Source organism: Salmo salar, chromosome 10, assembly GCF_965601325.2.
Source record: "Salmo salar chromosome 10, fSalSal1, whole genome shotgun sequence".
NCBI classification, from domain to species: Eukaryota; Metazoa; Chordata; class Actinopteri; order Salmoniformes; family Salmonidae; genus Salmo; species Salmo salar.
Genome location: NC_138300.1, coordinates 61,260,001 through 61,285,087, shown reverse-complemented (window position 1 = coordinate 61,285,087; position 25,087 = coordinate 61,260,001).

The window sequence follows — 25,087 nt, the reverse complement described above, 5'->3', positions numbered from 1 at the left end:
TCTGGCGCCGCGTCGCGGCTGGCTAGCACACCTCGATAATACTCAAACTCAAACTACACAATTATCTTAGATACAGAGACAGCACAGACAACTATGTAGCTGGCTAACTAACACTAACACCACACTAATCAAGTCGTTGCGTTGTAATGTAATAGTTTCTGCGGTGCTGCTAGTCGGTAGAAGTTGGCTAGCTAACAGTGATGACTAGCTAGCTAGCAGCTAGCAGTGTTGACTACGTTAGGAGGACGAAGATAGCTAGCCTCGATAATTACTCAGTTACTCTAAACTACACAATTATCTTTGATACAAAGACGGCTATGTAGCTAGCTAAGAAGAATTGCTCAGATCAAACAAATCAAGCCGTTGTAATGTAGCGAAGTGGAATATTACCTGTGGAGCGAAGCGTGGCGCGACTGCTCGCTCCAAACCGGAAGTCAAAATAGTGGTAGATTTTGCCTGTTCTGAGCTTCTAGCTCTTAAGACATGACAGACATGGAAGCTCTGCTTCTAGCTCTTAAGACATGACAGACATGGAAGCTCTGATTCTAACTCTCTGCTTCTAACTCCTAAGACATGGCAGACATGGTAGCTCTGCTTCTAGCTCCTAAAACATGACAGACATGGAAGCTCTGCTTCTAGCTCCTAAGACATGACAGACATGGAAGCTCTGCTTCTAGCTCCTAAGACATGACAGATATGGAAGCTCTGCTTCTAGCTCCTAAGACATGACAGATATGGAAGCTCTGCTACTAGCTCCTAAGACATGACAGACATGGAAGCTCTGCTTCTAGCTCCTAAGACATGACAGACATGGCGGCTCTGCTTCTAGCACCTAAGACATGACAGACATGGAAGCTCTGCTTCTAGCTCCTAAGACATGACAGATATGGAAGCTCTGCTACTAGCTCCTAAGACATGACAGACATGGAAGCTCTGCTTCTAGCTCCTAAGACATGATAGACATGGAAGCTCTAGCTCCTAAGCAACTTTGCTGTATTTTGTTTGTTTGTGTGTTATATCTTACATCATTAGCCCAGAACATTCTTGTGTTATGACATTCCACTGGAAATAACTTTTGGATATCAGAGCGGCGGTAACTCACCAACATTACGACTAGGAATATGACTTTCCAGAATTGGATCCTTCGTTCGTAACCCCCAGGGCAATGTAATTGATCCCAGGGGCTGCTCCAAGATGCCGACGTCAGAGAAGAGGTAATCGGCGTGGACTTCTGGACTTCTCAGGAGGTGTGCACACCATCCACCGCTCCTGAGTATATTACTCGCTAATGTTCAGTCTCTGGACAATAAAGTAGATGAGCTCAGGGAGAGGATCTCCTTCCAGAGAGACATCAGGGACTGTAACATACTCTGTTTCATGGAATCATGGCTCTCTCCGGATATACAGTCGTGGCCAAAAGATTTGAGAATGACACAAATATACATTTTCACAAAGTTTGCTGCTTCAATGTCTTTAGATATTTTTGTCAGATGTTACTATGGAATACTGAAGTATAATTACCAGCATTTCATAAGTGTCAAAGGCTTTTATTGACAATTACATAAAGTTGGTGCAAAGAGTCAATATTTGCAGTGTTGACCCTTCTTTTTCAAGACCTCTGCAATCCGCCCTGGCATGCTGTCAATTAACTTCTGGGTCACATCCTGACTGATGGCAGCCCATTCTTGCATAATCAATGCTTGGAGTTTTTCAGAATTTGTGGGTTTTTGTTTGTCCACCCTCTTCTTGAGGGTTGACCACAAGTTCTCAATGGGATTAAGGTCTGGGGAATTTCTTGGCCATGGACCCAGATTATCGATGTTTTGTTCCCCCGAGCCACTTAGTTATCACTTTTGCCTTATGGCAAGGTGCTCCATCATGCTGGAAAAGGCATTTTTCGTCACCAAACAGTTCCTGGATGGTTGGGAGAAGTTGCTCTAGGAGGATGTGTTGGTACCATTCTTTATTCATGGCTGTGTTCTTAGGCAAAAGTGTGAGTGAGCCCACTCCCTTGGCTGAGAAGCAACCCCACACATGAATGGTCTCAGGATGCTTTACTGTTGGCATGACACAGAACTGATGGTAGCGCTCACCTTGTCTTCTCCGGACAAGCTTTTTTCCAGATGCCCCAAACAAGCGGAAAGGGGATTCATCAGAGAAAATAACTTTACCCCAGTCCTCAGCAGTCCAATTCCTGCACCTTTTGCAGAATATCAGTCTGTCCCTGATGTTTTTCCTGGAGAGAAGGGGCTTCTTTGCTGCCCTTCTTGACACCAGGCCGTCCTCCAAAAGTCTTCACCTCACTGTGCATGCAGATGCACTCACACCTGACTGCTGCCATTCCTGAGCAAGCTCTGTACTGGTGGTGCCCCGATCCCGCAGCTGAATCAACTTTAGGAGACGGTCCTGGCGCTTGCTGGACTTTCTTGGGCACCCTGAAGCCTTCTTTTCAACAATTGAACCGCTCTCCTTGAAGTTCTTGATGATTTAATAAATGGTTGATTTAGGTGCAATCTTACTGGCAGCAATATCCTTGCCTGTGATGCCCTTTTTCGGCAAAGCAATGATGACGGCACGTGTTTCCTTGCAGGTAACCATGGCTGACAGAGGAAGAACAATGATTCCAAGTACCGTCCTACTTTTGAAGCTTCCAGTCTGTTATTCGAACTCAATCAGTATGACATCTCTAGCCCTTTCCTCGTCAACACTCAAACCTGTGTTAACGAGAGAATCACTGACATGATGTCAGCTGATCCTTTTGTGACAGGGCTGAAATGCAGTGGAAATGTTTTTTGAGGATTCAGTTCATTTGCATGGCAAAGAGGGACTTGCAATTCATCTGATCACTCTTCATAACATTCTGGAGTATATGCAAATTGCCATCATACAAACTGAGGCAGCAGACTTTGTGAAAATTAATATTTGTGTCATTCTCAAAACTTTTGGCCACGCCTGTATTATCCCTGTCCATTCAGCCAGCTGGGTTCTCAGTACATCACGCAGACAGGAATAAAAAACTGTCCTGGAAGAAGAAAGGGGGTGGTGTATGTTTCATGATTAACTACTCATGGTGTGATTGTGATAACATACAGAAACTCAAGTCCTTTTGTTCAAAGTAGATGTCCTAACCGACTTGCCAAAACTATAGTTTGTTAACAAGAAATGTGTGGAGTGGTTGAAAAATGAGTTTTAATGACTTCAACTGAAGTGTATGTAATCTTCCGACTTTAACTATATCTCTCCCTCTATCTGTAACTGTGTATCTCTCCCTCTATCTGTAACTGTGTATATCTCTCTCTATCTGTAACTGTGTATCTCTCCCTCTATCTGTAACTGTGTATCTCTCCCTCTATCTGTAACTGTGTATATCTCTCTCTATCTGTAACTGTGTATCTCTCCCTCTATCTGTAACTGTGTATCTCTCCCTCAATCTGTAACTGTGTATATCTCTCTATCTGTAACTGTATATCTCTCTATCTGTAACTGTGTATACTATCTCTCTATCTGTAACTGTGTATCTCTCCCTCTATCTGTAACTGTGTATATCTCTCTCTCTATCTGTAACTGTATATATCTCTCTCTATCTGTAACTGTGTATCTCTCTCTCTCTATCTGTAACTGTGTATCTCTCTCCCTCTATCTATAACTGTATATATCTCTCCCTCTATCTGTAACTGTGTATATCTCTCTCTCTATCTGTAACTGTGTATATCTCTCCCTCTATCTGTAACTGTGTATATCTCTCTCTCTATCTGTAACTGTGTATATCTCTCTCTCTATCTGTAACTATATAGCTCTCTTTCTATCTGTAACTGTGTATATCTCTCTCTTTCTATCTGTAACTGTGTATATCTCTCCCTCTATCTGTAACTGTATATCTCTCTCTCTATCTGTAACTGTGTATATCTCTCCCTCTATCTGTAACTGTGTATATCTCTCTCTCTATATCTGTAACTGTGTATATCTCTCTCTCTATCTGTAACTGTGTATATCTCTCTCTATCTGTAACTGTGTATCTCTCCCTCTATCTGTAACTGTATATATCTCCCTCTATCTGTAACTGTATATATCTCTCTCCCTCTATCGGTAACTGTGTATCTCTCTCCCTCTATCTGTAACTGTATATATCTCTCTCCCTCTATCTGTAACTGTATATCTCTCTCTCTATCTGTAACTGTATATCTCTCCCTCTATCTGTAACTGTGTATCTCTCTCTCTATATCTGTAACTGTGTATCTCTCTCCCTCTATCTGTATCTGTGTATATCTCTCTCTCCCTCTATCTGTATCTGCGTATATCTCTCCCTCTATCTGTAACTGTGTATATCTCTCTCTCTATCTGTAACTGTGTATCTCTCCCTCTATCTGTAACTGTGTATATCTCTCTCCCTCTATCTGTAACTGTGTATATCTCTCTCTCTCGATATCTGTAACTGTATTTAACCTCTATGGGCTAGGTGGGACGCAAGCGTCCCACCCGTGGTGCACTCCATCAACAGCAGGTGCATTTCAAGAGCGGCAAATTTGAATCCAAATAAATGTCAAAATTCAAATTTTTCAAACATACAACTATTTTACACCCTTTGAAAGATAAACATCTCCTTAATCTAACCACGTTTTCCGATTTCAAAAAGGTTTTACGGCGAAAGCATAAATTTAGAGTATGTTAGGACAGTACATTTACAAGAGGTGTGTGTAATGTTGTGCCAATTCAAAGACAGGCGTCACCAAAACCATAAAATCAGCTAAAATTATGCACTAACCTTTTACAATCTCCAACAGATGACACTCCTAGGACATTATGTTAGACAATGCATGCATTTTTAGTTCTATCAAGTTCATATTTATATCCAAAAACAGCGTTTTACTGTGGCGTTGATGTTCAGGAAATCGTTTCCCTCCAATAACCGGCATTCAAGTCAGCACCACAAATTAAATAATTAAAATTAGAAAACATTGGTAAAATATTATATTGTCATTTAAAGAATTATAGATTTACATCTCTTGAACGCAATCAACTTGCGAGATTTAAAAATAACCTTACTGGGAAATCACACTTTGCAATAATCTGAGCACTGCGCCCAGAAAAATATGCGTTGCGATACAGACTAGCCGCCATGTTGGGGAGATCTAAAATCGAAAATACTATGTAAATAATCCATTACCTTTGATTCTCTTCATCAGATGTCACTTCCAGGTATCACAGGTCCGTAACGAATGTAGTTTTGTTCAAAAAAGCTCATCATTTATGTCCAAAAATCTCCGTCTTGTTAGCACATGATCTAAGCCCGCCGGACTTCACTTCATGAACGAGGGGAAAAAATATATTTACGTTCGTTCAAACATGTCAAACGTTGTATAGCATAAATCATTAGGGCCTTTTTTAACCAGAACATGAATAATATTCAAGGTGGACGAATGCATACTCTTTTATAACGTATTGGAACGAGGGTACCCAGCATGACCTAGCGCGCCAGGTGTCTAATGGGCCATCATCGTTCCATGGCTCTTGTTCGGTCAGATCTCCCTCCAGAAGACTCAAAACACTTTGTAAAGGCTGGTGACATCTAGTGGAAGCAATAGGAAGTGCCAAAATATTCCTCAGCCCCTGTGTTTTTCAATGGCATAGGTTTAAAGGTAATACAACACATCAGGTATCCACTTCCTGTCAGAATCTGTCTCAGGGTTTTGCCTGCCAAATGAGTTCTGTTATACTCACAGACACCATTCAAACAGTTTTAGAAACTTTAGGGTGTTTTCTATCCATATATAATAAGTATATGCATATTCTAGTTACTGGGTAGGATTAGTAACCAGATTAAATTGGGTACATTTTTTTATCCAGCCGTGCAAATACTGCCCCCTAGCCCTAACAGGATATCTCTCTCCCTCTATCTGTAACTGTGTATCTCTCTCCCTCTATCTGTAACTGTATATATCTCTCTCCCTCTATCTGTAACTGTGTATATCTCTCCCTCTATCTGTAACTGTATATCTCTCCCTCTATCTGTAACTGTGTATCTCTCCCTCTATCTGTAACTGTGTATATCGCTCCCTCTATCTGTAACTGTGTATATCTCTCTCTATCTGTAACTGTGTATCTCTCTCCCTCTATCTGTAACTGTATATCTCTCCCTCTATCTGTAACTGTGTATCTCTCTCCCTCTATCTGTAACTGTGTATCTCTCTCCCTCTATATGTATCTGTGTATATCTCTCCCTCTATCTGTAACTGTGTATCTCTCTCTATATGTAACTGTGTATATCTCTCCCTCTATCTGTAACTGTATATCTCTCTCTCTCTATCTGTAACTGTGTATCTCTCTCCCTCTATCTGTAACTGTGTATCTCTCTCTCTATCTGTAACTGTGTATCTCTCTCCCTCTATCTGTAACTGTGTATCTCTCTCCCTCTATCTGTAACTGTGTATCTCTCTCCCTCTATCTGTAACTGTATATATCTCTCCCTCTATCTGTAACTGTGTATCTCGCTCTCTATCTGTAACTGTGTATATCTCTCTCTATCTGTAACTGTGTATCTCTCTCTCTCTATCTGTAACTGTGTATATCTCTCCCTCTATCTGTAACGGTGTATCTCTCCCTCTATCTGTAACTGTGTATATCTCTATCTGTATCTGTGTATATATCTCTCTCTATCTGTAACTGTGTATCTCTCTCTCTATCTGTAACTGTGTATATCTCTCTCTATCTGTAACTGTATATATTTCTCTCTATCTGTAACTGTGTATATCTCTATCTGTAACTGTGTATCTCTCTCCTTCTATCTGTAGCTGTGTATATCTCTCCCTCTATCTGTAACTGTGTATCTCTCTCCCTCTATCTGTAACTGTGTATCTCTCTCCCTCTATCTGTATCTGTGTATATCTCTCCCTCTATCTGTAACTGTGTATCTCTCTCTGTATGTAACTGTGTATATCTCTCCCTCTATCTGTAACTGTATATCTCTCTCTCTATCTGTAACTGTGTATCTCTCTCCCTCTATCTGTAACTGTGTATCTCTCCCTCTATCTGTAACTGTGTATCTCTCTCCCTCTATCTGTAACTGTGTATCTCTCTCCCACTATCTGTAACTGCGTATCTCTCTCCCTCTATCTGTAACTGTATATATCTCTCCCTCTATCTGTAACTGTGTATCTCGCTCTCTATCTGTAACTGTGTATATCTCTCTCTATCTGTAACTGTGTATCTCTCTCTCTCTATCTGTAACTGTGTATATCTCTCCCTCTATCTGTAACTGTGTATCTCTCCCTCTATCTGTAACTGTGTATATCTCTATCTGTATCTGTGTATATCTCTCTCTATCTGTAACTGTGTATCTCTCTCTCTATCTGTAACTGTGTATATCTCTCTCTATCTGAACTGTGTATCTCTCTCTCTATCTGTAACTGTATATATCTCTCTCTATCTGTAACTGTGTATATCTCTCTCTATCTGTAACTGAGTATCTCTCTCTCTATCTGTAACTGTATATCTCTCTCTCTATCTGTAACTGTGTATCTCTCCCTCTCTCCTTTATTCTATCCCTCCCTCCCTCCCTCCCTCCCTCCCTCCCTCCCTCCCTCCCTCCCTCCCTCACTCCTCTCCCTACCTCCCTCCCTCCCTACCTCCCCCTCCCTCCCTCCTTTATTTTATCCCCCTCCCTCCCCCCTCTCTCCTTTATTTTATCCCCCTCCCTCCCTTACAGTGAAATGCTTACTTACAAGCCCTTATCCAACAATGCAATTTTAAGAAAATACCTACAAAAAAATAATAACAAATAATTAAAGAGCAGCAGTAAATAACAATAGTGGGGCTATCGGTACAGAGTCAATGTGGAGGCTATATACAGGGGGTACCGGTACAGAGTCAATGTGGAGGCTATATACAGGGGGTACCGGTACAGAGTCAATGTGGAGGCTATATACAGGGGTACCGGTACAGAGTCAATGTGGAGGCTATATACAGGGGTACCGGTACAGAGTCAATGTGGAGGCTATATACAGGGGGTACCGGTACAGAGTCAATGTGGAGGCTATATACAGGGGTACCGGTACAGAGTCAATGTGGAGGCTATATACAGGGGGTACCGGTACAGAGTCAATGTGGAGGCTATATACAGGGGGGTACCGGTACAGAGTCAATGTGGAGACTATATACAGGGGGTACCGGTACAGAGTCAATGTGGAGGTTATATACAGGGGGTACCGGTACAGAGTCAATGTGGCGGCTATATACAGGGGGTACCGGTACAGAGTCAATGTGGAGGCTATATACAGGGGGTACCGGTACAGAGTCAATGTGGAGGCTATATACAGGGGGTACCGGTACAGAGTCAATGTGGAGGCTATATACAGGGGGTACCGGTACAGAGTCAGTGTGCGGGGGCACCAGGTAATTGAGGTAATATGTACATGTAGGTAGAGTTATTAAAGTGACTATGCATAGATAATAACAGAGAGTAGCAGCAACGTGGAAGAGGAGGAGGAGGAGGGGGGGGGCAATGCAAATAGTCTGGGTAGCCACTTGATTAGCTGTTCAGGAGTCTTATTGCTTGGGGGGTAGAAGCTGTTTAGAAGCCTCTTGGACCTAGACTTGGCACTTAGCTATGTTGTTAAGTGCTCTCTCTCATTAAGACAGCCTTTTGGACCTAGACTGGGCACTTAGCTATGTTGTTAAGTGCTCTCTCTCTCTCTCTCTCATTAAAACAGCATCTTTTGTTTCCAAGTGCAGAGGCAATTCACTCCAGCAGCAATATGAACAGAGATTGACCGCGCTGCAGATATGACACTCTAGGTTACTCTCTGCAGTCTAATCTCTGTAGTCTAATCTCTGTAGGATACTCTCTGTAGTCTAATCTCTGTAGTCTAACCTCTGTAGTCTAATCACTGTAGATTACTCTCTGTAGTCTAATCTCTGTAGTCTACTCTCTGTAGTCTAATCTCTGTAGGTTACTCTCTGTAGTCTAATCTCTGTAGTCTAATCTCTGTAGATTACTCTCTGTAGTCTAATCTCTGTAGATTACACTCTGTAGTCTAATCTCTGTAGATTACTCTCTGTAGTCTAATCTCTGTAGTCTAATCTCTGTAGGTTACTCTCTGTAGTCTAATCTCTGCAGTCTACTCTCTGTAGGTTACTCTCTGTAGTCTAATCTCTGCAGTCTACTCTCTGCAGTCTAATCTCTGCAGTCTAATCTCTGTAGTATAATCTCTGTAGGTTACTGGTCTGGCCCCCTCCCTGGATCTCAGTTCCACCCCTTAATGTTTGGCCCCCTCCCTGGATCTCAGCTCCACCCCTTAATGTATGGCCCCCTCCCTGGATCTCAGCTCCACCCCTTAATGTCTGGCCCCCTCCCTGGATCTCAGCTCCACCCCTTAATGTATGGCCCCCTCCCTGGATCTCAGCTCCACCCCTTAATGTCTGGCCCCCTCCCTGGATCTCAGCTCCACCCCTTAATATCTGGCCCCCTCCCTGGATCTCAGCTCCACCCCTTAATGTATGGCCCCCTCCCTGGATCTCAGCTCCACCCCTTAAAGAATGGCCCCCTCCCTGGATCTCAGCTCCACCCCTTAATGTATGGCCCCCTCCCTGGATCTCAGTTCCACATCCTTCCATGACATCAGGAGTTATGAGCATGGGATCTAAAGGCGCAATATAACTGGCCAGAGATATCACAGTGTTAGGTGTTATTATGTGGGATAGTGGTCTGTAACAGTGTTAGGTGTTGTTATGTGGGATAGTGGTCTGTAACAGTGTTAGGTGTTGTTATGTGGGATAGTGGTCTGTAACAGTGTTAGGTGTTGTTATGTGGGATAGTGGTGTTGGTGTTGATGGTTTTGTGTTTAGCGACGCCGTGTTTTTGAAGCTCTATGTTACTGCATGAGGTCTGGTACTGAAGTCTGGTACCTGGTACTGAGAGCTGAGTGGGCCCAGCTCCATGTTACTGTATGAGGTCTGGTACTGAGGTCTGATACCTGGTACTGAGAGGGCCCAGCTCCATGTTACTGTATGAGGTCTGTTGTGTAAGCAGCATCTATCATGCCCAGTCTGAATCACCCAGCTGGCCCATCCAGCCAGCCCACAGCCGGCCCATCCAGCCAGCCCACAGCCGGCCCATCCATCCAGCCAGCCCACAGCTGGCTCATCCAGTCAGCCCACAGCCGGCCCATCCAGTCAGCCCACAGCCGGCCCATCCAGACAGCCCACAGCCGGCCCATCCAGACAGCTCACAGCCGGCCCATCCAGACAGCCCACAGCCGGCCCATCCAGACAGCCCATCCAGACAGCCCAAAGCCGGCCCATCCAGTCAGCCCACAGCCGGCCCATCCAGACAGCCCACAGCCGGCCCATCCAGACAGCTCACAGCCGGCCCATCCAGACAGCCCACAGCCGGCCCATCCAGACAGCCCATCCAGACAGCCCAAAGCCGGCCCATCCAGTCAGCCCACAGCCGGCCCATCCAGACAGCCCACAGCCGGCCCATCCAGACAGCTCACAGCCGGCCCATCCAGACAGCCCACAGCCGGCCCATCCAGACAGCCCACAGCCGGCCTATCCAGTCAGCCCACAGCCGGCCCATCCAGTCAGCCCACAGGCGGCCAATCCAGTCAGCCCACAGGCGGCCCATCCAGTCAGCCCACAGCTGGCCCATCCAGTCAGCCCACAGCCGGTCCATCCAGCCAGCCCACAGCCGGCCCATCCAGCCAGCCCACAGCCGGCCCATCCAGTCAGCCCACAGCCGGCCCATCCAGACAGCCCACAGCTGGCCCACAGCCGGCCCATCCAGTCAGCCCACAGCCGGCCCATCCAGTCAGCCCACAGCCGGCCCATCCAGTCAGCCCACAGCCAGCCCATCCAGACAGCCCACAGCCGGCCCATCCAGACAGCCCATCCAGACAGCCCACAGCCGGCCCATCCAGTCAGCCCACAGCCGGCCCATCCAGACGGCCCACAGCCGGCCCATCCAGACAGCCCACAGCCGGCCCATCCAGACAGCCCACAGCCGGCCCATCCAGTCAGCCCACAGCCGGCCCATCCAGTCAGCCCACAGCCGGCCCATCCAGTCAGCCCACAGCCGGCCCATCCAGTCAGCCCACAGCCGGCACTTCCAGTCAGCCCACGAGCCCTCTATAAGGCTTCCCTCTACTGCCTCTCTATCAACAGAATACAGTTTAATGCTTCCCTCTACTACCCTTATAATGCTTACCTCTACTGCACCTCCATCAGGAAAATACAGTTTAATGCTTCCCTCTACTGCCTCTCATCTATAGGGTCACTGACAGGTCTCAGCCTCCCATCTATAGGGTCACTGACAGGTCTCAGCCTCTCATCTATAGGGTCTCAGCCTCCCATCTATAGGGTCACTGACAGAAAATACAGTTTAATGCTTCCCTCTACTGCCTCTCATCTATAGGGTCACTGACAGCCTCCCATCTATAGGGTCACTGACAGAAAATACAGTTTAATGCTTCCCTCTACTGCCTCTCATCTATAGGGTCACTGACAGGTCTCAGCCTCTCATCTATAGGGTCACTGACAGGCCTCAGCCTCTCATCTATAGGGTCACTGACAGGTCTCAGCCTCTCATCTATAGGGTCACTGACAGGCCTCAGCCTCTCATGTATATAGACAGAGGCAGGGCTCAGCCTCTCATCTATAGGGTCACTGACAGGCCTCAGCCTCTCATCTATATGGTCACTGACAGGTCTCAGCCTCTCAACTATAGGGTCACTGACAGGCCTCAGCCTCTCATCTATAGTGTCACTGACAGGTCTCATCCTCTCATCTATAGGGTCACTGACAGGCCATAGCCTCTAATCTATAGGTGTACTCATCCTCTCATCTATAGGATCACTGACAGGTCTCAGACTATCATCTATAGAGTCACTGAAAGGCCTCAGCCTCTCATCTATAGGGTCTCAGCCTCTCATCTATAGGGTCACTGACAGGCCTCAGCCTCTCATCTATAGGGTCACTGACAGGTCTCAGCCTCTCATCTATAAGGTCATTGACAGGTCTCAGCCTCTCATCTATAGGATCACTGACAGGCCTCAGCCTCTCATCTATAGGGTCACTGACATGTCTCAGCCTCTCATCTATAAGGTCATTGACAGGTCTCAGCCTCTCATCTATAGAGTCACTGAAAGGCCTCAGCCTCTCATCTATAGGGTCACTGACAGGCCTCAGCCTCTCATCTATAGGGTCACTGACATGTCTCAGCCTCTCATCTATAAGGTCATTGACAGGTCTCAACCTCTCATCTATAGGGTCACTGACAGGCCTTAGCCTCTCATCTATAGGGTCACGGACAGGTCTCAGCCTCGCATCTATAGGGTCACTGACAGGTCTCAGCCTCTCATCTATAGGGTCACTGACAGGTCTCACCCTCTTATCTATAGGGTCACTGACAGGTCTCAGCCTCTCATCTATAGGGTCACTGACAGGCCTCAGCCTCTCATCTATAGTGTCACTGACAGGTCTCATCCTCTCATCTATATGGTCACTGACAGGCCATAGCCTCTAATCTATAAGTGTACTCATCCTCTCATCTATAGGGTCACTGACAGGCCTCAGCCTCTCATCTATAGGGTCACTGACAGGTCTCAGCCTCTCATCTATAGAGTCACTGACAGGTTTCAGCCTCTCATCTATAGGGTCACTGACAGGTTTTAGCATCTCATCTATAGGGTCACTGACAGGTCCCAGCCTCTCATCTATAGGGTCACTGACAGGCCTTAGCCTCTCATCTATAGGGTCACGGACAGGTCTCAGCCTCGCATCTATAGGGTCACTGACAGGTCTCAGCCTCTCATCTATAGGGTCACTGACAGGTCTCACCCTCTTATCTATAGGGTCACTGACAGGTCTCAGCCTCTCATCTATAGGGTCACTGACAGGCCTCAGCCTCTCATCTATAGGGTCACTGACAGGCCTCAGCCTCTCATCTATAGGGTCACTGACAGGTCTCAGCCTCTCATCTATAAGGTCATTGACAGGTCTCAGCCTCTCATCTATAGGATCACTGACAGGCCTCAGCCTCTCATCTATAGGGTCACTGACATGTCTCAGCCTCTCATCTATAAGGTCATTGACAGGTCTCAGCCTCTCATCTATAGAGTCACTGAAAGGCCTCAGCCTCTCATCTATAGGGTCACTGACAGGCCTCAGCCTCTCATCTATAGGGTCACTGACATGTCTCAGCCTCTCATCTATAAGGTCATTGACAGGTCTCAACCTCTCATCTATAGGGTCACTGACAGGCCTTAGCCTCTCATCTATAGGGTCACGGACAGGTCTCAGCCTCGCATCTATAGGGTCACTGACAGGTCTCAGCCTCTCATCTATAGGGTCACTGACAGGTCTCACCCTCTTATCTATAGGGTCACTGACAGGTCTCAGCCTCTCATCTATAGGGTCACTGACAGGCCTCAGCCTCTCATCTATAGTGTCACTGACAGGTCTCATCCTCTCATCTATATGGTCACTGACAGGCCATAGCCTCTAATCTATAAGTGTACTCATCCTCTCATCTATAGGGTCACTGACAGGCCTCAGCCTCTCATCTATAGGGTCACTGACAGGTCTCAGCCTCTCATCTATAGAGTCACTGACAGGTTTCAGCCTCTCATCTATAGGGTCACTGACAGGTTTTAGCATCTCATCTATAGGGTCACTGACAGGTTTTAGCATCTCATCTATAGGGTCACTGACAGGTCCCAGCCTCTCATCTATAGGGTCACTGACAGGCCTTAGCCTCTCATCTATAGGGTCACGGACAGGTCTCAGCCTCGCATCTATAGGGTCACTGACAGGTCTCAGCCTCTCATCTATAGGGTCACTGACAGGTCTCACCCTCTTATCTATAGGGTCACTGACAGGTCTCAGCCTCTCATCTATAGGGTCACTGACAGGCCTCAGCCTCTCATCTATAGGGTCACTGACAGGCCTCAACCTCTCATCTATAGGGTCACTGACAGGCCTTAGCCTCTCATCTATAGGGTCACGGACAGGTCTCAGCCTCGCATCTATAGGGTCACTGACAGGTCTCAGCCTCTCATCTATAGGGTCACTGACAGGTCTCACCCTCTTATCTATAGGGTCACTGACAGGTCTCAGCCTCTCATCTATAGGGTCACTGACAGGCCTCAGCCTCTCATCTATAGTGTCACTGACAGGTCTCATCCTCTCATCTATATGGTCACTGACAGGCCATAGCCTCTAATCTGTAAGTGTACTCATCCTCTCATCTATAGGGTCACTGACAGGCCTCAGCCTCTCATCTATAGGGTCACTGACAGGTCTCAGCCTCTCATCTATAGAGTCACTGACAGGTTTCAGCCTCTCATCTATAGGGTCACTGACAGGTTTTAGCATCTCATCTATAGGGTCACTGACAGGTCCCAGCCTCTCATCTATAGGGTCACTGACAGGCCTCATCCTCTCATCTATAGGGTCACTGACAGGCCTCATCCTCTCATCTATAGGGTCACTGACAGGCCTCATCCTCTCATCTATAGGGTCACTGACAGGTCTCAGCCTCTCATCTATAGGGTCACTGACAGGCCTCAGCCTCTCATCTATAGGGTCTCAGCGTCTCATCTATAGGGTCACTGACAGGACTCAGCCTCTCATCTATAGGGTCACTGACAGGGCTCAGCCTCTAATCCATGGGGTCACTGACAGGTTTCAGCCTCTAATCTATAGGGTCTCAGCCTATCATCTATAGGGTCACTGACAGACCTTAGCCTCTCATCTATAGCGTCACTGACAGGCCTCAGCCTCTCATCTATAGGGTCACTGACAGGCCTCAGCCTCTCATCTATAGAGTCACTGACAGGTTTCATCCTCTCATCTATAGGGTCACTGACAGGTTTCAGCCTCTCATCTATAGGGTCACTGACAGGCCTCATCCTCTCATCTATAGGGTCACTGACAGGCCTCATCCTCTCATCTATAGGGTCACTGACAGGCCTCATCCTCTCATCTATAGGGTCACTGACAGGTCTCAGCCTCTCATCTATAGGGTCACTGACAGGTCTCAGCCTCTCATCTATAGGTCATGACAGGTCTCAGCCTCTCATCTATAGGGTCACTGACAGGCCTCAGCCTCTCATCTATAGGGTCACTGACAGGTCTCAGCCTCTCATCTATAGGGTCACTGACAGGTTTCAGACTCTATCTATAGGGTCTCATCCTCTCATCTATAGGGTCACTGACAGGCCTCAGCCTCTCATCTATAGGGTCACTGACAGGCCTCAGCCTCTCATCTATAGGGTCACTGACAGGTCTCAGCCTCAGCCTCTCATCTATAGGGTCACTGACAGGTCTCAGCCTCTCATCTATAGGGTCACTGACAGGTCTCAGCCTCTCATCTATAGGGTCTCATCCTCTCATCTATAGGGTCACTGACAGGTCTCAGCCTCTCATCTATAGGGTCACTGACAGGCCTCAGCCTCTCATCTATAGGGTCATTGACAGGTCTCAACCTCTCATCTATAGGGTCACTGACAGGCCTTAGCCTCTCATCTATAGGGTCACTGACAGGTCTCAGCCTCTCATCTATAGGGTCACTGACAGGTCTCAGCCTCTCATCTATAGGGTCACTGACAGGTCCCAGCCTCTCATCTATAGGGTCACGGACAGGTCTCAGCCTCTCATCTATAGGGTCACTGACAGGTCTCAGCCTCTCATCTATAGGGTCACTGACAGGTCTCAGCCTCTCATCTATAGGGTCACTGACAGGTCTCAGCCTCTTATCTATAGGGTCACTGACAGGCCTCAGCCTCTCATCTATAGGGTCACTGACAGGCCTAACCTCTAATCTATAGGTGTACTCATCCTCTCATCTATAGGGTCACTGACAGGTTTCAGCCTCTCATCTATAGGGTCACTGACAGGTCTCAGCCTCTCATCTATAGGGTCATTTACAGGTTTCAGCCTCTCATCTATAGGGTCACTGACAGGCCTCATCCTCTCATCTATAGGGTCACTGACAGGCCTCATCCTCTCATCTATAGGGTCACTGACAGGTCTCAGCCTCTCATCTATAGGGTCACTGACAGGCCTCAGTCCTCTCATCTATAGGGTCTCAGCCTCTCATCTATAGGGTCACTGACAGGACTCAGCCTCTCATCTATAGGGTCACTGACAGGGCTCAGCCTCTAATCCATGGGGTCACTGACAGGTTTCAGCCTCTAATCTATAGGGTCTCAGCCTATCATCTATAGGGTCACTGACAGGTCTCAGGCTCTCATCTACAGGGTCACTGACAGTTCTCAGCCTCTCATCTATAGGGTCACTGACAGGTTTCAGCCTCTCATCTGTAGGGTCACTGACAGGCCTCAGCCTCTCATCTATAGAGTCACTGACAGGTTTCAGCCTCTCATCTATAGGGTCACTGACAGGTCTCAGCCTCTCATCTATAGGGTCACTGACAGGCCTCATCCTCTCATCTATAGGGTCACTGACAGGCCTCATCCTCTCATCTATAGGGTCACTGACAGGTCTCAGTCTCTCATCTATAGGGTCACTGACAGGTCTCAGCCTCTCATCTATAGGGTCTCAGCCTCTCATCTATAGGGTCACTGACAGGGCTCAGCCTCTCATCTATCGGGTCACTGACAGGGCTCAGCCTCTAATCTATAGGGTCACTGACAGGTTTCAGACTCTAATCTATAGGGTCTCATCCTCTCATCTATAGGGTCACTGACAGGCCTCAGCTTCTCATCTATAGGGTCACTGACAGGCCTCAGCCTCTCATCTATAGGGTCACTGACAGGTCTCATTCTCAGCCTCTCATCTATAGGGTCACTGACATGTCTCAGGCTCTCATCTATAGGGTCACTGACAGATCTCAGCCTCTCATCTATAGGGTTCTCAGCCTCTCATCTATAGGGTCACTGACAGGTCTCAGCCTCTCATCTATAGTGTCACTGACAGGACTCAGCCTCTCATCTATAGGGTCTCATCTATAGGGTCACTGACAGGTCTCATCCTCTCATCTATAGGGTCACTGACAGGCCTCAGCCTCTCATCTATAATCACTGACAGGTCTCAGCCTCTCATCTATAGGATCACTGACAGGTCTCAGCCTCTCATCTATAGGTTCACTGACAAGTCTCAGCCTCTCATCTATAGGGTCTCATCTATAGGGTCACTGACAGGTCTCATTCTCTCATCTATAGGGTCACTGACAGGCCTCGGCCTCTCATCTATAATCACTGACAGGTCTCAGCCTCTCATCTATACGGTCACTGACAGGCCTCAGCCTCTCATCTATAGGGTCACTGACAGGTCCCAGCCTCTCATCTATAGGGTCACTGACAGGGCTCAGGCTCTCATCTATAGGGTCACTGACAGGTCTCAGCCTCTCATCTATAGGGTCACTGATAGGTCCCAGCCTCTCATCTATAGAGTCACTGACAGGCCTCAGCCTCTCCTCACATTACTGTGCTGATGCCCCAACACTGTTCCCAACAGAATTCACTCTCACCTTCCCAAGAATGTTACCCAGATATATGTGGATGGATGGAACGATATTCCTTACATGGTGAACTACTTGAGTTCTGCTGCATGATTTGTGGCAGTTACTCTGGTACAACTCTGGCCCATCTGCTTCAAGATGTATTTTTTTATTTTATTTTGAAGATTCAGTTTGCCTCTGCGTCTTGGCACCTGTGAGGTTATTGGCCAGCCTTACAAACGGAAACCTACAGTAGTATTGATGCTGTTGCTGCAATAGTGGAAATGTATGGGCTGAGGGCTAGAGCCTACCAAATGGCACCCTAGTCCCTATATAGTTCCCTACGTATGACCAGAGCCCATCGGTAATATGGTTCCATTTGGGACGCACACAGTCCTGCCGGGCCTTCCAGACTGCTGCTCAGAGTGCCTGAGAAGGGGTGGTCTACATCAGACAGGTCCTGATATATTGGCTGAGGAGGGGTGGTCTACAACAGACAGGTCCTGATAAATGGCTGCTGAGACCAGGTTGTTGGAACTCTGGACTTGTTTGACATATCTATAAATAAACTCAGCAAAAAAAGAAACGTCCTCTCACTGTCAACTGCGTTTATTTCCAGCAAACTTAACATGTGTAAATATTTGTATGAACATAACAAGATTCAACAACTGAGACATAAACTGAACAAGTTCCACAGACTTGTGACTAACAGAATTTGAATAATGTGTCCCTGGAAAAAATGGGGGGTCAAAATCAAAAGTAACAGTCAGTATCTGGTGTGGCCACCAGCTGCATTAAGTACTGCAGTGCATCTGCTCCTCATGGACTTCACCAGATTTGCCAGTTCTTGCTGTGAGATGTTACCTCACTCTTCCACCAAGGCACCTGCAAGTTCCCGGACATTTTTTGGGGGAATGGCCCTAGCCCTCACCCTCTGATCCAACAGGTCCCAGACGTGCTCAATGGGATTGAGATCCGGGCTCTTCGCTGGCCATGGCAGAACACTGACATTCCTGTCTTGCAGGAAATCATGTACAGAAAGAGCAGTATGGCTGGTGGCATTGTCATGCTGGAGGGTCATGTCAGGATGAGCCTGCAGGAAGGGAGGAAGGGAGGAGGTCTTCCCTATAATGCACAGTGTTGAGATTAACTGCAATGACAACAAGCTCAGTCCGATGATGCTGTGACACACCGCCCCAGACCATGACGGACCCTCCACCTCCAAATCGATCCCGCTCCAGAGTACAGGCCTCGGTGTAACGCTCATTCCTTCGACGATAAACGCAAATCCGACTATCACTCCCGGTGAGACAAAACTGCGACTCGTCAGTGAAGAGCACTTTTTGCCAGTCCTGTCTGGTCCAGCGACGGTGGGTTTGTGCCCATAGTCGGCGTTGTTGCCAGTGATGTCTGGTGAGGACCTGCCTTACAACAGGCCTACAAGCCCTCAGTCCAGCCTCTCTCAGCCTATTGCGGACAGTCTGAGCACTGATGGAGGGATTGTGCGTTCCTGGTGTAACTCGGGCAGTTGTTGTTGCTATCCTGTACCTGACCCGCAGGTGTGATGTTCGGAGGTACCGATCCTATGCAGGTGTTGTTACACGTGGTCTGCCACTGCGAGGACGATCGGCTGTCCATCCTGTCTCCCTGTAGCGCTTTCTTAGGTGTCTCACAGTACGGACATTGCAATTTATTTCCCTGGCCACATCTGTAGTCCTCATGCCTACTTGCAGCATGCCTAAGGCAGGTTCACGCAGATGAGCAGGGACCCTGGGCATCTTTCTTTTGGTGTTTTTCAGAGTCAGTAGAAAGGCCTCTTTAGTGTCCTAAGTTTTCATAACAGTGACCTTAATTGCCTACTGTCTGTAAGCTGTTAGTGTCTTAACGACCGTTCCATAGGTGCATGTTCATTAATTGATTGGCTGGGTAACAACGCGTCTGCGCGATTGGCTGGGTAACAACGCGTCTGCGCGATTGGCTGGCAAACAACGGCTGGCTGGTGAAGAATATTGTATATACATTTGTTCAGGTGGGATATGTGGAATATTGTGTAAAATAAACTAATAAAAATGTTCTGTGTTCTTTGCATTCCATTTAGACAGAATAAATAAAACAGGGTTGGGAGAATAACTTGACATTTTTATCCAGCCTAATAATAATTTAAACCTAATAATACATTAGTGGGGAAATTAGTTTAAAGCTGTCTGAAGGCTCTCATATATTGGTCACTTATCAATGAAATGTATTGATAAAGCCCTTTTTACATCACCAGATGTCACAATGTGCTTATATAGAAACCCAGCCTAAAACCCCAAACAGCAAGCAATGCATATGTAGAAGCATGGTGGCTAGGAAAAACTCCCTAGAAAGGCAGGAACCTAGGAAGAAACCTAGAGAGGAACTAGGCTCTGAGGGGTGGCCAGTCGTCTTCTGGCTGTGCCGGGTGGAGATTATAGGGGACACTGTGGCCCTGTCTGACGATACCCCCAGATAGGGCCAACCAGGCAGGATACAACCTCACCCATTTTGCCAAAAGCACAGCCCCCACACCACTAGAGGGATATCAACAGACCACCAATTTACTACCCTGAGAAAAGGCTGAGTATAGCCTACGAAGATCTCCTCCACTGCACGAGCCAGGGGGCGCCAGCCCGGACAGGAAGATCACGACAGTGACTCAACCCACTCAAGTCGAGTATAGCGAAAACAGCTTGGCACGACGTGACACACCCCTCCTAGGGACGGCATGGGAGAGCAATAATAACCCAGTGACTCAGCCCCCAGTAATAGGGTCGGAGGCAGGAAATCCCAGTGGAGAGAGAGGGGAACCGGCCAGGCAGAGACAGCAAGGGCGGTTCGTTGCTCCAGCCTTTCCGTTCACCTTCACACTCCTGGGCCAGACTACACTCAATCATAGGACCTACTGAAGAGATGAGTCTTCAATAAAGACTTAAAGGTTGAGACTGAGTCTGCGTCTCTCACATGGACAGGCAGACCATTCCATAAAAATGGACCTCTATAGGAGAAAGCCCTGCCTCCAGCTGTTTGCTTAGAAATTCTAGGGACAATAAGGAGGCCTGCGTCTTGTGACCATAGCGTGCGTGTAGGTATGTACGGCAGGACCAAATCGGAAAGATAGGTAGGAGCAAGCCCATGTAATGCTTTGTAGGTTAGCAGTAAAACCTTGACATCAGCCCTTGCCTTAACAGGAAGCCAGTGTAGGGAGGCTAGCACTGGAGTAATATGATCAAATTTATTGGTTCTAGACAGGATTCTAGCAGCCGTATTTAGCACTAACTGAAGTCTAGGTCTGTTGCGTTCATATTTTTGTTCAGTGTATAATAATACATACCATTTAACATACGGTTTTATCCAAAGCAACTTGGTCCTTATCTTCATCTCCAGACATACAGAAAGCCTTATCCCTCCATACTGTCATCTCCAGACATACAGAAAGCCTTATCCCTACTGTCATCTCCAGACCTACAGAAAACCTTATCCCTCCCTACTGTCATCTCCAGACATACAGAAAGCCTTAGCCCTCCCTACTGTCATCTCCAGACATACAGAAAGCCTTATCCCTCCCTACTGTCATCTCCAGACATACAGAAAGCCTTAGCCCTCCCTACTGTCATCTCCAGACCTACAGAAAGCCTTATCCCTCCCTACTGTCATCTCCAGACATACAGAAAGCCTTATCCATACTGTCATCTCCAGACATACAGAAAGCCTTATCCCTACTGTCATCTCCAGACCTACAGAAAGCCTTATCCCTACTGTCATCTCCAGACCTACAGAAAGCCTTATCCCTCACTACTGTCATCTCCAGACATACAGACAGCCTTATCCGTACTGTCATCTCCAGACATACAGAAAGCCTTATCCCTCCCTACTGTCATCTCCAGACATACAGAAAGCCTTATCCCTACTGTCATCTCCAGACATACAGAAAGCCTTCTCCCTCCCTACTGTCATCTCCAGATATACAGAAAGCCTTATCCCTCCCTACTGTCATCTTCAGACATACAGAAAGCCTTACCCCTCCCTACTGTCATCTCCAGACATATAGAAAGCCTTATCCCTACTGTCATCTCCAGACATACAGAAAGCCTTATCCCTCCCTACTGTCATCTCCAGACCTACAGAAAGCCTTATCCCTCCCTACTGTCATCTCCAGACATACAGAAAGCCTTATCCCTACTGTCATCTCCAGACCTACAGAAAGCCTTATCCCTCCCTACTGTCATCTCCAGACCTACAGAAAGCCTTATCCCTACTGTCATCTCCAGACCTATAGAAAGCCTTATCCCTCCCTACTGTCATCTCCAGACCTACAGAAAGCCTTATACCTCCCTACTGTCATCTCCAGACATACAGAAAGCCTTATCCCTACTGTCATCTCCAGACATACAGAAAGCCTTATCCCTACTGTCATCTCCAGACCTACAGAAAGCCTTATCCCTCCCTACTGTCATCTCCAGACATAAAGAAAGCCTTATCCCTCCCTACTGTCATCTCCAGACATACAGAAATCTGTATTTTCCCCAGTCAGTGTTCATGTTGAACCGACATGGTAAAGCCCTGAACACACAGGTCCTGTATACACCGCTAGTTTTAACATGAACCCACAGCAGCAGTCTGTCTTCTGGAGGTGTACTGATGTCCTTGCTCCAACCTGGCTCTAGGCTCACTCGTTAAGACAGAGCAGACAACAGAGAGACCGTAGTTTACTCTGACTGGTCCACTGGGGGGACAGTTGAAAATCAGGGGTGTCAAACTCATTCCATGGAGGGCCTACAGCCTGTAGATTTTTGTTTTTAAGACCTAGACAGCGTGAGGGGAATTCCTTACTAATTAGTGACCTTAATTAATCAATCAAGTACAAGGGAGGAGCTAAAACCCACAGACACTCTGCCATCGGTGGAATGAGTTTGACAATTGTGGTTTAAATGAACAGACACTCAGTACTGCAAGGCAAAAACCAACAAATATTGATCTCTTTAACAGAGTGTCATGACCCCTGCCCTCGTGCCCTGACCCTGCCCTCTTTCCCTGACCCTGCCCTCGTGTCCTGACCCTGCCCTCGTGTCCTGACCCTGCCCTCGTGTCCTGACCCTGCCCTCGTGTCCTGACCCTGCCCTCGTGTCCTGACCCTGCCCTCGTGTCCTGACCCTGCCCTCGTGTCCTGACCCTGCCCTCGTGTCCTGACCCTGCCCTCGTGTCACTAAACAGGGAAGATTCTAGGAACCTAGATATTCCTATCTGAACAATCACTGCTAAAAAAAAATGATATATCCTTTCTGGGATTGTATACAGTATTTTTGGTTTAGCCTTGGTCTGAGAGACTTACTGACTCTATCAATAAGATATAGAAAAGCAAAGTTTCATGTCCTGGCTGGAGAAATTGTGGCTGAGCCTCTAAATATTACCACATAACGATATAAATCCACTAGCATTACTCCATTAATGGCCTCATAACAGACAAATAAAAGCCTCTACTCTTCCACTATCCATTACTCCATTAATGGCCTCACCACTATCCATTTGTCAGATCTCTCTTCCTGGAAACATTGATCTAATCCTGCATTGTTAAAGTTTTCGAATATGGAGACACCCTGTGGAGACACCATATGGAGACACCCTGTAGAGACACCATATGGAGACACCCTGTAGAGACACCATATGGAGACACCTTGTGGAGACACCATGTGGAAACACCATGTGGAGACACCATGTGGACACACCATGTGGAGACACCATGTGGAGACACCATGTGGACACACCATGTGGAGACACCATGTGGACACACCATGTGGAGACACCATATGGAGACACCCTGTGGGGACACCCTGTGGAGACACCCTGTGGGGACACCCTGTGGAGACACCCTGTGGGGACAACATGTGTAGACACCCTGTGGAGACACCATATGGAGACACCATAAGGAGACACCCTGTGGAGACAACATGTGGAGACACCCTGTGGAGGCACCATGTGGAGACACCCTGTGGAGACACCATATGGAGACACCCTGTAGAGACACCATATGGAGACACCTTGTGGAGACACCGTGTGGAAACACCATGTGGAGACACCATGTGGACACACCATGTGGAGACACCATGTGGAGACACCATGTGGACACACCATGTGGAGACACCATATGGAGACACCCTGTGGGGACACCCTGTGGAGACACCCTGTGGGGACACCCTGTGGAGACACCCTGTGGGGACAACATGTGTAGACACCCTGTGGAGACACCATATGGAGACACCATAAGGAGACACCCTGTGGAGACACCATGTGGAGACACCCTGTGGAGGCACCATGTGGAGACACCCTGTGGAGACACCATGTGGAGACATCATGTGGAGACACCCTGTGGAGACACCCTGTGGAGACATCATATGGAGACACCCTGTAGAGACACCATATGGAGACACCATAAGGAGACACCATGTGGAGACACCATGTGGAGACATCATATGGAGACACCCTGTAGAGACACTATATGGAGACACCATAAGGAGACACCCTGTGGAGACACCATATGGAGACACTCTGTGGAGACACCGTATGGAGACACCCTGTTGAGACACCGTATGGAGACACCTTGTGGAGACACCATGTGGAGACACCCTGTGGAGACACCATATGGAGACACCTTGTGGAAACACCATATGGAGACACCCTGTGGAGACACCATGTGGACACACCATGTGGAGACACCATATGGAGACACCCTGTGGGGACACCCTGTGGAGACACCCTGTGGGGACACCCTGTGGATACACCCTGTGGGGACAACATGTGTAGACACCCTGTGGAGACACCATATGGAGACACCATAAAGAGACACCCTGTGGAGACACCATGTGGAGACACCCTGTGGAGACACCCTGTAGAGACACCATCTGGAGACACCATGTGGAGACAACCTGTAGAGACACCATATGGAGACACCATAAGGAGACACCCTGTGGAGACACCATGTGGAGACACCCTGTGGAGGCACCATGTGGAGACACCCTGTGGAGACACCATGTGGAGACATCATGTGGAGACACCCTGTGGAGACACCCTGTGGAGACACCATGTGGAGACACCATGTGGAGACACCCTGTGCAGACACCATATGGAGACACCCTTTTGAGACACCATATGGAGACACCATAAGGAGACACCATGTGGAGACACCATGTGGAGACATCATATGGAGACACCCTGTAGAGACACTATATGGAGACACCATAAGGAGACACCCTGTGGAGACACCATATGGAGACACCCTGTGGAGACACCGTATGGAGACACCCTGTGGAGACACCGTATGGAGACACCTTGTGGAGACACCATGTGGAGACAACCTGTGGAGACACCATATGGAGGCACCCTGTGGAAACACCATATGGAGACACCCTGTGGAGACACCGTATGGAGACACCCTGTGGAGACACCATGTGGAGACACCATATGGAGACACCTTGTGGAGACACCATGTGGAGACACCCTGTGGAGACACCATGTGGAGACACCATGAGGAGTAATCCTGTGGAGACACCCTGTGGAGACACCATGTGGAGACACCCTGTAGAGACACCATGTGGAGACACCCTGTGGAGACACCAT